Source organism: Trachypithecus francoisi, unplaced genomic scaffold (genome assembly GCF_009764315.1).
Source record: "Trachypithecus francoisi isolate TF-2019V2 unplaced genomic scaffold, Tfra_2.0 Lachesis_group10, whole genome shotgun sequence".
Classification (NCBI taxonomy): Eukaryota; Metazoa; Chordata; class Mammalia; order Primates; family Cercopithecidae; genus Trachypithecus; species Trachypithecus francoisi.
This window is the reverse complement of record NW_022681455.1, coordinates 12982650-12997009: the sequence shown is the minus strand read 5'-3', so window position 1 is coordinate 12997009 and position 14360 is coordinate 12982650. Positions and strand designations below refer to the sequence as shown.

At 41.4% G+C, this 14360-nt stretch overlaps 1 protein-coding gene across 5 annotated transcripts in view; it reads right to left on the bottom strand.

Annotated features, from left to right (window-relative positions):
• The window catches only part of PHACTR1 (phosphatase and actin regulator 1), a 596190-nt gene that overhangs the window by 378240 nt on the left and 203590 nt on the right, over nucleotides 1-14360 (bottom strand). The gene's annotated exons all lie outside the window — the stretch shown is intronic.

Sequence of the window (14360 nt, the reverse complement as noted above, 5' to 3'; positions counted from 1 at the left end):
ACAGACAGAGACTTGGGTGCATGTGACTTACTAGATAAACACTCTCAAAGCAAGGGAGTAGGTAGGAGGAGTAGGTTAGGGCAAGAGAAGAGGCTACACCAAGGATGAGATCTTAGTTGGATTCTAGCTTCAGCCTAACCACATGGGGAATCTCTGAAGCATCAATTGCTTCTCAGAGTTGGTCCCAGCTTTAGGCAAGGGGTCCCTCCTTTTGTTCCTGTGTGCCAGTTGGTCATGCATTGGCTGTGAGCCATCTTGGGTGAGGGGGATGGGAGGTAAAGGGTGGAACATGAAGTCCCAAATGGAACTGATCCTGCTTTGCTTAGTGTAGTTCTCTAAAGTAGTGCTTCTCAAACTTTGCCGCACATTGGAATTGCCTGGAGATCTTTGACAAAACACCAATGCCTTGCTCCTACACTCAGACATTCTGATTTAAGGAGATTTTGCCTGAACCACCTCACTTTCCTCTCTTCTCCTTCAAGACTCATGTGTCCTTCCTCAGTGTAACCTTTCTTTAGTCCTGCCTTGGCGCCTTTGCCTGTCTCTGTTATAGAATCGAACACCCTCTATTGAATTTCCCTGTCCACGCATCTGCCTTGCTCAGGGGGCTGGGTTCTCCCTTTGAGAATATGAGTAGAGCTTTAATTTTCTCTCGGTCCTGCCGCCTACCACGGTGCCTGCCATGTAGGACAACTTCAGGACTCATCACATGAATGGATGGATGGATGGATGGGTGAGTGGGTGGATGGATGGATGGATGGATGATGGATGGATGGATGGATGGAATGAACTGCAATTTTCAAGTAAGTTGCACAGATGCAAATACTCTGTGAACTCGGAAGAGGAAGCAATCCTTCAGGGCTGGAGCAGGCTTTGAGGAAAAGCTAGAAATCAAACCAGGATTCTGAAGATAAAAGAAAGACAAATCCCTGTCATGCCCTAGTTTCTAGGACTACCTAGAACCCTAGAGGTTAATTTCAAGCCAGTCCCATTCGTAGGTAGTGGGATGAATGTTGAACGCACCGGGCATTTTGAGGGGTTTCGTTCAGCAGCCTGCCATAAGGACCAACTATGGTTTCTAACACACGCAGCGAAAACAGCTTTGGAAAGAGATCTTGCCCTTCTCCCATGGTTGTTTGAAGATGATTGCTCATCCTTCAGCAGGCCTTTCTCTCACGAGGTGTCTGCCACATCTCTTGTTCTATGTGTTAATGAGCCCTGGGTGAAATCGGGGGACATGCAGCGACTGGCATGATCAAACTGGGATGATGGATAGCTGTGCTGCCCCTCCTATTCTGAGTCTGACAGAGGGGCTCCATGGCTTGTTCAGAGTGGTTATGCCAGAAATTGAATGTGAGCCGACAACCTGGCTGCCATTCAAAACAGGTGAGAGAGAAACGATGCTGGTGGCAGAGCAAGAGACACCCACGGTCAGCAGTCGGAGGTGCAGCCATCTTAACTCTGTGCAGTGCTAACCTACCGGGAGGATAATTCCTCTTAGACTCTCATGAAACAGCAGGGGCTGAGCTTGTCCTGTTCCTGTGCAGAAAGGTTATGTCTATCTTTTTATAGGTGGACATCAGGATGCCTCTGGGTTTGCTCTTCAGCAGACTGCATTCTATAAAAACACTTCAGATTCTCAAATGGTCCTGAGCCCCAGGCATTGTCATCACGGGCATGTGAATTCTTTTTTGGTGTATGCATGCATGGTACCTACGCTGTTTAAAGTTGCTATAGTGTTTAAAGGCCCAGATTCTGGAATTAGACAGGCTTGGATTCTAATCCTGGCTGTGTGACTTTAAGCAAATAACTGAGTTTCCTCGATCTCCAGTTTTATAATCCACAAAATGGGAGTACTAATAGTACCTTCTTGATAGGCTTAATGTGGCAACTCAGATGATCCATGCAAAGCACTTAGAGTTGTTCCTACAATACAAGAGATTTTTTAATGCTTATACAGTATTATTGTTGTTGTTGTTGTTAATCTTTCAAAATTGATCATCTTTGCAAACCTATGCAAGAAAGTGTGCTAGACATTGAAGATACAAAGACAGAGAAAACCTAGACCCAAAGTCTAGACAGGCAGATATCCTCATGAAGCACTAAACTGAAGTCCCTTTTGGCACTGGGTCACCATACTCTATAGTGCACCTTTATGTGAATTAGAAAAATAGATGCTCCCTTCTGCCACTGGCCTGGATTTTAGACCCTTGCCCTCTAGGCTAGGTGTCCTTGTTCAGCAAACAATCTGAATAACTGCATGATGACCCAATGTGATATGTGCTGTGCCAGCAGCATTAGCAAAGTTGTGATTACTGTATTGTTTGTGGAAAAGTGAAATAAATCTTTACAGAGAAGGTGACATCTGAGCTGGATCTTAAGCAATTGACTAGATTTAACAAGGCTTGCAGGAGCTGGCCAAAATGAGAGCTAAACAAAGGCACAGCGGCATGAAAAGAGTTGGTAACTTCAAAGACGAGAAGGCCAGGCAGGACCAGCACAAGTAGAGACTTCAATGCTGCACAAAAGAGATTGGTCTTTTGTCTGTAAGTGCTGTGAGCTCATGATCAGCTCTGCTTGAGCACAGCATCTGCTAGATATTTGTAAGACAGTTTGTAAACAGATAATCAGAAGAGAAAGTCACTCTATAAATCCTGATGGGAGGAATGAGGGTCCATACCAGATTGTGATGGAGAAGCTGCCAAAGCCAGAAATGCTACAAAGGCAGAATCTTCAGGACTTGATGGCCAGCTTTCTATGGGGACAAGGATATGAGTCAGGAGGCTTGGTGAATGTTGATGTTGTGAGACAGTGTGGAGCAGGTGGAGCTTGGACTGTGGACAATAACACAGGTTGGAAGAATAAGGAATTCGAAGTACCTGTAGGGTATCCAAACATAGATATGGATCTAGAATTCGGGTGAGGAATCAAGTTATAGATTTGGAAGTCACTGGTTAACAGGGTAGAACTGAAGCCACGGGAATTGACAAGATTCCCCAGAGAGGGTATATAACCAGGAGAGAAGAGGATCTAAGACAAAATCTTAGGAAATGTAAACAAAGGGCTGAGAGAAAAGACAAGAGTCAAAGGAAAAAAGATGTGAAACCCCAAAGGTGGAGAAGATCCAAGAGAGAGACTGGAAAGAATGGAGGCATCAATGGTAGCTATAATTCTAGAAGAGGAAGAAGTCAGGGCATTGGGCCATTAGCTGCACAGAGTTCCATCTAGTAGTAAGAGGTCTGAGAGGCAGCATTTAGGGGTTCAGAGGGGACAGAACCAAAGAAGCTTCAGGAGCGAGGTAAAGGCAAAAGCCACACTGCAGAGGGGATTGCATGTGAATTTAAAGGAAGAATGCGGAAGAAGGATTATAGACTATTTTCAAAGGTATTAGTGAAGAAAGGAAAAGAGATAGGTGATAATGGCTTGAGGGTCAGGCAGGGTTCACGTTAGGATGGACAGTGGAGTGGCGGAGTTTGAAGATACATGAGAGAGAGGCCCCTGAAAATGCTTTTTTTTTTTTTTCTTTCTATTTTTGCTTTGGGTTGCAGGGAACTGGGAGACCCTTTTATGGGGAGCAGAGAAATGGGAGCTCCCAGGCCATTTTGTTCTCTGATACTTCATGTTATTCACCTTTGGAGTTGAATTCTGGGCTTTCTATAATATCAATGTAAACTGCAAGAAGGGAAACTATTTTTAAGTTTTACTAGTGGAATTGCATTTAGTCACCAACCAAATCCAGGACCTTTGAAATAAAATATGAATTCCACATAACAAGAGGAGTGGAGAAAATGTACCAATATTTACTGCAAATCTGCTAAATCCCACACCATGGGTTAGAAGTTTTATGTACATCATCTAATATAATCTTCACAATTGCTATATGATATAGAAAGTATTCTCTTAGAACAGTTTCTTACCTTAGAAAGACATTAAGTTATTAAAATTTTATCCAACTTTTTGTGTGTATGTCATATGAAAGAGTGTTCATAGGTTTAATGAAATGATGAACAGGGTCCAAAATATTAAGACTTGTTGACCTAGATGACCAATATATTTATAACCTAGAGGAAAACGATGGCAGAAAAAAATTTACTTTGAACCTATAGCTAATATCACAACATAACCATGTTGAATCAACAAGTCAGTTTAGCCCTCAACCGAAAGGTGATAAAGTTGTTGGGAGACATTTTTCTTGAAGTTTGCATTGCACATTTCCTATGAGACATTTGATTGTACATAAAATACAAATGACATCTGCTGCGTGTGCATTTTAGCAGCTACTGCCAGGGAAGCATATGCCAGGATAAATAAGAAACTTAGGTGATGGATCTGAATGTGAATCAAAACCAGAAAAACAATCCATGCTGGCATAATGAGCTTCTCACAGATGATTTCTGTCATAAATGGTATGTACTGAGGGGTAATGCTAATGAAATGACTTGAAAATATGTCTATTTTCATTATGATCATCAATTTGCAATACAAATACTTAAGAAAAACCACTTCTTCATTTTAAAGATGGGTCCAAATGAGTATAAGCAACTGCCAAAAATGATTACTTACTATAGTTTAAAATTTTAAATCTCATTGTATATTTCATTAAGAGTTCATGGAAATTAGTGCACTGCCAAAAGATTGGCAAATCAGTGTCAATAGAAAATTTAACCAGTTTGGGATGGTTGCTTGTAGAAACACATAAAAACCAATAATAAAGCTTGAATTGTTGTTTGCAGATACTTTAAGTAACCTAAATATAATTACAAATTAACACATGTTGGCACATGTGTGGACACACACGTTTATCTGTACCTATATGTAAATATATTTATGTATACATGTATTTACATATATACACATGTATTATCTAGAAACACATATTCTCAGCAGTTTATAAAGTAAGTCAATTTAGCCTTAAAGGCAAATATTTTGTATAATCTAAACTACTGCCTCCAAAACTTACCCCAATACAACAGCAACAAAAAGCACAGTTTGTATTTGGAGATTATGACTTTCAAGATTGAATTAGTAAATTAAAGTGTTTGATGTTCAGTTTACTTTGGAATGTTACCTTATTACCATGAACAGAAGCTCTTCATTATCCAAACCTCCACCTTTATGGTGGTGTTTAGAGAGGCAAACAATCATTGTAACATCAACATGTGACACATGAACCTACTGCTTATAAAATTAGTCATCATCTCTCTCACTTCCTTACACTACTGCCTCTTCAGGCCTATCCTGTCTTTGAAGATCAGTTCCTCATTCATGTCTAATGTTACCTGACAACACAATGAAAATCAATTGCAAACAGAAAGAGCAAATCTGGTGAAGAATGCACAATTTCTTGAAGTTAGTGAAAATGATGGGGAGAACAGCAAAACCAGTGAATCATGAGCTTCTGAAAGAGATTCATTTGTAACTGAAAAGGAAAAAAAGAATTGGCAAAGATAATGATAAGATAGAGGCTTCCATGGGACTAATTTTAATATCAAAGTATTGGTATTAAGAAACTGGAGGGGGTTCTCATAAAATCTTGCAAATGCAATTCTCTTTTGGATCATGCTGCAGAAGTCATACATGATGTCAAGGATGTTGCATTGTGCTATCATAATATTTGTTGCAAAATTGTTTTTAGTGAATATTTTGTGTTCTACGTATTATAGTAATATTTTATCCTAAATTTCATTAAATAGAGGATGAGATAAACTTACATAGATTCATTGTTCAAAGCAAATTCTCAATCATTTTTTTTTTACTATTTATTATTAAAGCATAGGTCCTTTGGAGTAGATTCGTTTCCATGACCTTTGATAAGGACTTGTCTTTCATATCTAGACCCCTGTCTCCTCTCATCTCTTCTAGCTTGGGCACATCCTTAGTCTCCTTTGCATTAACTTTCGAGTTACTGGAAGTCTCTGTAACTATTCCTAGCTGCAGAGGCAATAGATTTATGGAGGAAGGCTCCATTTCTATTTTTGTAATCAAAATTGCATGGGGGATTTTTGCAATCAGAATTATGGCAGATTACATATCTCCTGACATACTGTCTCGTAGAAAACATTCAGTAAGTATTTACTAAAGGAATATAGTTCTTTCAATTTACTCCAGGGTCCGATGCAGAGTTCTAGGAATAGGGTGGGTTGTGGGAGGAGGTGCTATTCCTTTTAATTCCTGTACCCTGACTCCAAGGCAATGCCAATCTTAATAGACAATGGTCTCAGTGGATAATGTATACCTCATCAGAACTGCAGATAATTTATTCATAGAATTAGTGAATTAGTAAGCAACTAGTAAGTCCATCAGGTCTACTTAGAAGGTATTTACTTCCATACTCCTTTTTACCACCCACTGAGTAGGAGTGCACATTATTGAAAATGAATGGGTAAAGGATAGTAGGAGGAGTGAAAAATCGAAAGTTGAAGTCAATGCATGGAGAATCAGCTAGGAGATATATGTTCTTGTTTCCATCTCCATGTTTATGGATGTGACTTCTAAACACCATCTAGCTATTCCATGCATATTCAAATTCTCATTTTAGGTTAGGATGAGAACTTTGCTTTATTCCTTTATGGGTGCTGATGGCTCTGCACAAGCTAACTCACATGCCCTCGCTTTATTTTCCCTGGGCTCCAGCACCATACACTGCATGCAGTTCTCTAAAGCCAATATTATTAATGTGTACTGGTCTATGTAAAATAAGACAGAGCTATGAATAATTTTATATGCTTTTACTAAACATTACTCCCAATACTTCAGTCACAATTATGAAGTCTTAGAGTCATTTTTTATTTCAATTTTCCCATTTAATGAATGAGGAAGCAAGATCTTGCAAGGAGAAGAGTCCTTTGTGAAGTCATATTGCCAATAAAAGTCAACCCAGAAATTAGAACCCAGGGATCCCAACTCCCTATTCAATGTTCTGCAAATGACATGAGGTATTCCTTATCAAAGTTCTCTGCTTTATAGTTCCACAAAGCAAAGTGTATCATCTCCTTTTGATACTTGTTTTTACTGTGACTTTGTGATTTGGATAATGCAGGTGCCATCATTCTTATTTGCAGATGTGGAGAATGAATCTCAGAGAGGGTAAGGGCCCTTTTCACAAGGTTTGCTGGCACTAGAGCCAGACAACACTGAGATGCAATACACAGCAATGCATGGACCAGCCTGCTTGCCTGCCTACTTCCCTCCCTCCCTGTCTTCCTTTCCTTTCCTTCCTTCCTTCCTTCCTCCCTTCCTTCCTTCCTTCCTTCCTCCCTTCCTTCCTTCCCTCCCTCCTTCCTTCCTTCCCCCTTCTTCCTTCCTTCTTTCCTTTTTTCCTTCCTTCTTCCTCCTCTCCCTCCTCCCTCCCTTCCTTCCTTCTTCCTCCGTCTTCCTTCCTTCCTTCCTTTCCTTCCCCCTTCTTCTTCCTTCCTTCTTTCCCTCCTCCCTCCCTCCCTCTCCTTCCTTCCTTCCTTTCTTCCTCCCTTCCTTCTCCCTCCTTCCCTCCCTCCCTTTCTTCTTCCCTTCTTCCTTCCTTTCTTCCTTCCTTCTTTCCTTTCTTCTTCCTCCATTCCTTCTTCCTCCCTCCCTTCTACTTTCCTTCCTTCCTTCTTCCTCCCTCCCTTCCTCCTTCCTCTCTCCCTTCTTCCTTCCTTCCTTCCTTCCCTCCAGCATGGGTAGGATGTCAGTCTTTTTCATTTCTGTGTGCCCTGCACACCCAGCCCTGTGCCCAGCATTGGCAGATACTCATTAGGTATCAAATTTATTCTCCAGAAAGCTGAGTGTGAAATGCCTGTGCCGGTTCCTAACAAAGTGGTCAAGAACATGAACTTTGGACCTGATCTAAAAAATAACTTGGCCATTTTCTTTCTAGTTGTGTGATCATGGCAGGGCAGGGATGGAGTGAAGCAAGTGACAAGCTTAGGGTGCTTGGTTTAAGGAGGTGCCCATTCCCAGGTGCACTGCACTAACCTGAGAACGGGCACGTCCTGAAAGTCTGCACCCTACGTGCCTCATCTGTCTCACCCTAGTCCTGGGTCTGAACTGGGGACAAGTGCCTTCATTCTCTAAACTTCATGTATCAAGCAAGGGTAGCAGTACCAAACTCAAATGCCAAACTCATTCTGGCATATAAGTCAAAAGACTGACTTACAGCTAAATGAGATGTTTGCTGACTTACAGCTAAATGAGATGTTTTGTACAGTGTTTGAAACAGGATTAATCACTCAAAAGTGGTAGCAGTTATTATTAGGGGTTCTATTTTCCAGCCCCTTGAATTTTACAGCATAATCCCCACCCATCCCCAAAAGCTGCTTGACATAATAATGCACACCTTCTTATAGCTACTTTCTTTCTTTTGTTTATTTTGCTCCTTCTTTACCTTGGCCTGACCTTGGCCTTGTTCAAAGGGGTACTTTGATAATGACAGTACTTTTACATTCACTATAATTCTGCAATTTATTAATCATAATGTAGATAAACATTTATTTCAATATTGCATTCTGCCTCACTCCTTATAGTGCCTGGCAGGGAAAATAGGAATAGGAAGAGAAGCGAAAACGTGATAATGAATGGATTACCATTAATGAAGAGATAATGAAAAACATTCATTAACATCACTGCAAAGTCAGACTCCTTGACAGTTTATTTCAGATGACAGATTTTTAAAAGTTCTTAATCTGCTCTGTTAAACTGATGAGTGATTCACACTGGGGAAGAAAGAAGCAGTTTAAGTTTCACAATGCTAACGGCACGAAATGTTCCCTCCATGTGGATTTTGAGTCTTCTACAATTTATTGGAAATTTTCACAGGTTTATGAGTATAAAACACTTTATGCTTCACTGTACTCATTGTCAGCTAAATTGGAGGCAGGACAAAAACAAATTTAGTCATTCTCTTTATCTCTCCTCTTTCGTTCACCATCCATTAAGCTTATTTGGAAACATTCAGCAAATTTGAGCAGATATTTATCTGTTAACAATAACAACAGCAATAATAATAATGCCAATGTTTCTCGAGCAAATAATGTGTTTCAGGCAAAATATTTACATGTTAGTTTCTCTCTTTTTGATAATTATCCTTAAGGTAGATATTACTTATTACAATGTTTTGAAGATGGAAAAACTAATGTAGACTGAGGTCAAAAACTGATTTTGTCAATGTTACACAGGCAGTGATGTGTGTGAATTGAATTTATGCCCTTATGACACTAAAACCGTTGCTCTTTCCATTGTACTCCAGGGCTCCTAGAGTCCCAGGCACAGTGCTGGACTCCAGGAATAAAAACAAAAGATGCAAAAGATGTAGGGCTCTCTCCTTAAGATCAGGGTCCAGCAGGGATACAAACACTGACTACAGGCATAATACATATTTAACTCTCTACACATAAAACGATGACTGAACTTGACTTTGGAATTAGATTGCAGTGAGGAATGTCAAGTGCACCAGACAGAGCCCAAAGTCATGGGAAGCAGCACAGTGGAAAAACTCTCCAGAACCTTTTGCATGAGGAAGTTAATTCTAAGTTTTGGAAGGCACTTGGGTAAAATATTGATCATATTTCCTTGATTCTGAAACACAGCTTCTAGATTGTAGGGATCCTGCAGGATCTTAGTACCAGTGTGCATATCCGATGTGATTGTGTTTCTTTTATTCCTTGAAAATCTTTACAGGCCGGGCACGGTGGCTTAATCCTATAATCCCAGCACTTTGGGAGGCCGAGGCAGGTGGATCACGAGATCAGGAGTTTGAGACTAGCCTGGCCAACATGATGAAACTCCATCTCTACTAAAACTATAAAACTTAGCCGGACATGGTGGTGCGTGCCTGTAGTCCCAGCTACTCGGGAGGCTGAAGCAGGAGTATCACTTGAACCTGGGAGGCGGAGGTTGCAGTGAGCCAAGATTGCACCATTGCACTCCAGCCTGGGCAACAGAGTAAGACTCCATCTCAAAACAAAACAAAACAAAACAAAAGTCTTTACAGGCTGGGTGCGTGCAGTGGCTCACACCTGTAATCCCAGCACTTTGGGAGGCTGAGGCAAGTGGATCACTTGAGCTCAGGAGTTTGAGACCAGCCTGGGCAAAATGGCGAAATCCCATCTCCATCTCTATTTCAAAAATATTAAAAATAAAAAGTCTTTACAAAGCCAGTGGTGAGCCCTATAAAACAATGGCATTTTAAAAATCAAAGAAATTTCACAACTTTTTCTTGTTCCTGGACTACCACTAAAAGGTCAAAGTTAGAGCTCAGGTGATCTGAACAAATGGTTGCTTCCATCCTGAGTGCAAATTATATTCAAATGGTTTCTTTTACCAAAAGACACCTGGTCCACTTCTAGGGGTCTGGCTGGGATTGTGCTTTTTGCTTCTATCTTTAGATTTATGTCTCGCAATGGTTTTAGGCATTGGCTAGTGATTTTATATGATAGAGCAAGATTTAGGAAGCTTAATCACCTATGACATGTGACACATTGTTCTATGCTTAGAATGACATCACATCCAATTAATGAATGTTTAAAAATACAACCAGACAACCTCTGTATGCTAATGAAACAATGATAACGATGGCATCTCTCACAACACATGGGTAATTTTATGTACAACAACAGAAGTAATATCAACAAACATGGTTATAAATGCACTGTCAAAATGTGTGCTCAAATCCTTTCACTAGGTAGAGATGCAATTATGTATAAAACAAAATTGTGTTTGCAATGTGAAGTATGGAAAGGCGTGCGTGATTACAATGGCTACACCATAAACATTAACTTTAGGCTGTTCAAAAAGAGGAATGGAAATTTTAAAATGTCAGCCTAGTGTTTCCCCAGAACTCTCTGATAATTCCTAGATGAGGAGGAAATGGGAGATTTGAAAACGGGCCAAATAGCCAGCCCTCAACCTAAGGCAAGTCCTGTCTGGTGGAAATATATTTATGGCTCTTTATAGGGATGGTTACCTGGAATGACTTATAAAGGTGATCCATGGTGCAATGCTTTTGTTTGCCTGGCAATAACACAGCATGGGAGAGCACAGGATGTGACATGCTGTTCCTGTTGTCACTGTATCTGTTTCATGTCACTATGAATGGTGCCAAAGCTCCACACCATAGAAGGCAGGATCGCGTTTTTTGGGTTCTTTGTAGTGACCATTGAACACGAATTGCATTCTATGTTTGGTGCACCATCAGAATAGTGGTGCCTGAATTGCTAGTCACCCTAAATTCCTGAGTTCTGAGTTCCTGAGTACGACTCAGTGAGACTCAGTATTGACATGAGGGGCAATATCCACCTCTCGGTTTGTGCTGCTTTTCCTTTGTTTGTTCATTCATTCATTTTTATTTAGTTATGGATGGGGTCTTGCTGTTGCCCAGATTGGAGTGCAGTGGCACAATTGCAATTCACTGTAATCTCAAACTCCTGGGCTCAAGTAAACCTCCCACCTCTGTCTCCTGAATAGCTGGGACTGTAGGCTCATGATGCCACCTGGCTAATTTTTACTTTTAATTTGTTTACATACAGGGCCTCACTTTGTTGCCCAGGCATGTCTCAAACTCTTGGCTTCAAGTGATCCTCCCACCTCAGACTCCCAAAGCACTGGGATTATAGGTGTGAGCCACTGCACCTGGTCTGCCTGTCATTTATGACTCTCCTTGGGGTTGACCAAAGGGAGCAAGCCCAATATGAACATGAATGCTATCGGGAAGGCATGATCCCTCCTGAGGGTCAACCTAAACTGAAGGTCTGGAGCTAGGCTCCGACTCATCCCAAGCAAGGCCATCCTGAGATGCTGATTGGCTGGAGAAAAATCCAGGCTATGCTACAAGTCTTACGACAACTTCACTCAACAACGCTTATTAGCACCTTCACTAACAGAGAGGCTGATCTGAAAAACATAAACTGGTGTACAACTTGAAAAACTCCCCAGCCATGGAAAACATAATTGATTAAGCCTATATGAAGATTAAGTGAAGAATGCAAGTGCAGCATTGAACTTGGAGCCTGGCACACTTGCTTTGGAAGCCACAATTATAATCACAGCTCACCTCGGCTACAACCAACCTTAAAAAGGTAATAGTATCCTTCAACTAGAAGTCGTTTGGATTTCTGGGTGAGCATGAGTGGAGCACTACAGTACCCTTGAATGCTGATAAGTTGAAAGTAAAAAACATTAGTCATTCATCACTTTGACAATTTATTCTACTCAAGAACACAGGCTCAGGAATATCCAGTTCTCCTGAGATTTATTAGTTATTAATCATTTTGAGTTAGCAGATGAGAATTTACGGAGTGTCAACATTATGCTTTATATCAAGGGTGCATATACTGGAAGATCTAGCATTTTAATTTTGATCTATTTTTGTCTCCTACGAGATAGGTATCCTGACCATCTAAATGATATCGCTCTCCCAACTGCAGAGACATGGCAATACATTTGTCATATGGGCTGCTGGTGCTCGTTTCATCATTCATCCATTCATCATTCAACAAACATATACAGAGTGCCTGCTCTGTACCAGGTGCTGGGCATAAATTGTCAAAAAATAAACAGTCTGTGCCCTCTAGTGTATAAACACATGACAAAGCCTGACACGTAAACAAGTCATTTAAAATATTGCATGTTAGGAAATAAAATGAGAGCAGGGAGAGAAAAATGACTAGCTGGCTGGAAAGATTTTAATAAGAATTGACATCTGAGCTGGAACTTGAAGGATGAATAGAAGTTTTCCACTGGAGAAAAGCAAGGTGGGTGACTTGGTTTGAAGTAGAGCTGTGGAAATTCAGAGTTTTGTATGAGAAATTCAGTCTGATGGGAACTGAAAGATGAGGCTGTACAGACATGAAGATTGTGAGTAACCGCCTGCCAAGATGAGGAGTTTGGAAGAGGGAAGTCATAGAGGGAGGGTGGTTTTGTTTTGTTTTAAGTTAATAAAGTAGTTTTTGGAGCAGTTTTAGGCTTACAGAAAACTGAGCAGGCACAGATACCGATACGTTACCCTTTTCCCCACGCATTACAGAGACACCCATGGATTGCCCTTTTCTCCATGCACAGGTTTTCCTGGTACTAACATCTCATGGTAGCCAATCAGGCACCAGAGGTTTTCAATCAAGGGCGTAATAAAGATAATTTTGTTATTTTGGGAAGCTACCTGGTAGTCATGCAGGTATGGGGCTGGAGTGAGAATGTACTGGTGGCAGGACGACCAGTCATGAGGCTGTGACCAAAGTCCATGTGACAGCAAAGAAGAGGATGAACTAACTCAGAGGTGGTAGGGGTGATGAAGAAGATGGGTTCAATTCTAGAGACATTTATCTGCTAAGTTGTTAGCAAGATTTGGCAACTAACTATGAGGAGTGAGTAGGAAGGAGTTTAGTTTGAGCAACTGTGCCGGTCAGATTTATTATAGCTCAGCTCTAAATTCACCTTTCAGTACCTGCTCTGTGATAATAAACTGGACTCTAAGCATTTCTCTTCTACTGTGTCCATGGAGGGTACTGGAGGGACATTGCAGGAAGAAGGGCACTTCTCCTCCTGTGTTTTTTTGTTTGTTTGTTTTTGAGAGACAGTTTCACTCTATTGCCCAGGCTGGAGTGCAGTGGTGTGATCTCGGCTCACTGCAACCTCTGCCTCCTGGGTTCAAGCGATTCTCCTGCCTCAGCCTCCCAAGTATCTGAGATGATAGGTGTGCATCACCTCGCCCTACTAATTTTTGTATTTTTAGTAGAGACAGGTTTTTGCCATGTTGCCCAGGCCGATCTCGAATTCTAGAGCTCAAAGTGATCCACCTGCCTCGACCTCCCAAAGTGTTGGGATTATAGGTGTGAGCCACTGCCCCTGGCTCCTTCTGGTTTTGATGCTAAGTTTTGCATTTTCTTGCTCTTGCTCTGGTGGTGCAGATGTGTGTGTGTGGACATCCAAAGGCTCCCTGCCCCAGCTGCACACCCAGAATATGCAGTCCCTGGGTCACCTTGCTGCCCTGGCTTGGCCTGGCATCACATTACTGAAGCCGTCTTTATGCAGACAAGACACACTCCAGGACTTGAGCTCCAACTCCCTTGCGAACTGCCCATCAACCTGGGCTCACCTGCATCACAGAGGGCCAGTTCCTGCTGCTGAGGGACTATTGATCAGCTCTGGTGTGGACAACCCAGCCAAATTCTCCATCGTCCAGTGGACTGCAAGAACACTTTCTCCAGTGGACCTGAACCTCAGTCCTTACGAGGGGACCCAGTTCCAAATTTGTCCTTACTTGCATACTTTTTCTTAGCTCTAGACTGCCCTCGAGAGTCCTCTTTATAGTTACTCCACTGTCATAGTTTAATGACTTTTTAAATATTGTTCATTTTTTTTCAATTGGCCGTGTGATTTCTGTCTCCTAA